The sequence below is a fragment of the Mandrillus leucophaeus genome, unplaced genomic scaffold (assembly GCF_000951045.1).
Source record: "Mandrillus leucophaeus isolate KB7577 unplaced genomic scaffold, Mleu.le_1.0 Scaffold534, whole genome shotgun sequence".
Lineage (NCBI taxonomy): Eukaryota > Metazoa > Chordata > Mammalia > Primates > Cercopithecidae > Mandrillus > Mandrillus leucophaeus.
The window spans coordinates 1,638,721-1,639,742 of NW_012105742.1; the positions used below are offsets into that span (position 1 = coordinate 1,638,721).

The 1,022-nt window shown below is 43.4% G+C and overlaps 1 pseudogene; it reads right to left on the reverse strand.

Moving 5' to 3' along the window:
* The window catches only part of LOC105551850, a 4,864-nt pseudogene extending 4,263 nt beyond the window's left edge, over positions 1–601 (reverse strand).
* Positions 602–1,022: the final 421 nt, after the last annotated feature.

The window sequence follows — 1,022 nt, forward strand, 5'->3', positions numbered from 1 at the left end:
AAAAAAAAAAAAAAAAAGCAAGACTTTGTCTTTTACTCACACAGTTTACTATGGCATGCATATTCATATTCCCATTGCAATGTCCATTCCAAAATAAAGACCTTTTCTTTTAGAAAGCCTCTCTGATCGTTATTTAGGTTTACAGTTCCTTCTCACATAGGGTATAAAAAGTGGTCTGAGACAACTCCACTCCCTGACCAAAACACCAGTGCAGATTTCATAGCCTTTAATGCCTGAGGCAGTGCTGAGGCTGGGCAAGGAAAATTCAAGTGTCCTTTCATCCACAAAGTCACTAACACAAACCCATTCACCCTCGCCTTGAAGCTACTAATGCCAAGAGCACCAACAGAAGCCTTAGTGCTCAGGAAAGAGAAAAAGGGCCTGGGTCGAGGGCATCAAATTCAGGTTTTCGTTGAAACTGAAGTTGTAGCTGGAGAGTAGTCTGGGTGTGTTGATCCCTCCTAAGCCCTCGCCAAATATAGAATGTGGGAAACCATATGATCTTACCCATGAAACTGTCCTTGCCTATGGGCTTTTTCTGCTTGTTCCTAATTGCTATTGTAATTTTAATGGGTCCCCCTTCATCAATTCCACATTCCATATCTTTCAGCTATTATACTAAAAAAGTAGGGTAGGCAGGAAGTTGAGGCTGCAGTGAGCCATGATCATGCCACTGCACTCCAGCCTGGGTGACAGTGCAAGACCCCATCTCTAAAAAGAAAAAAGAAAAAAAAGTGGAATAGGATGTGCTCGTTGACGCATAACTTTTATGTAACTTGGGCATGCCCAGATTCCTCTGACCCAGGCTCCACCTGCCTTCTGACAGATTAGCTCTGAAGGAGTTCAGAAAATGCCACCCCAAAATACGCTGCTTTGGGCCTCAAACTGAGGACACTTGGGAAATAGCAAATACAGAGAGACGCTTTATCTGAACTTCCCTCATCTGCCTAAGGACAGATTTTCCAAGAGGAACTCCATTGTCATGAGTCCCCTCCCCAGAAATTTCATCAACCAGGGAAGAT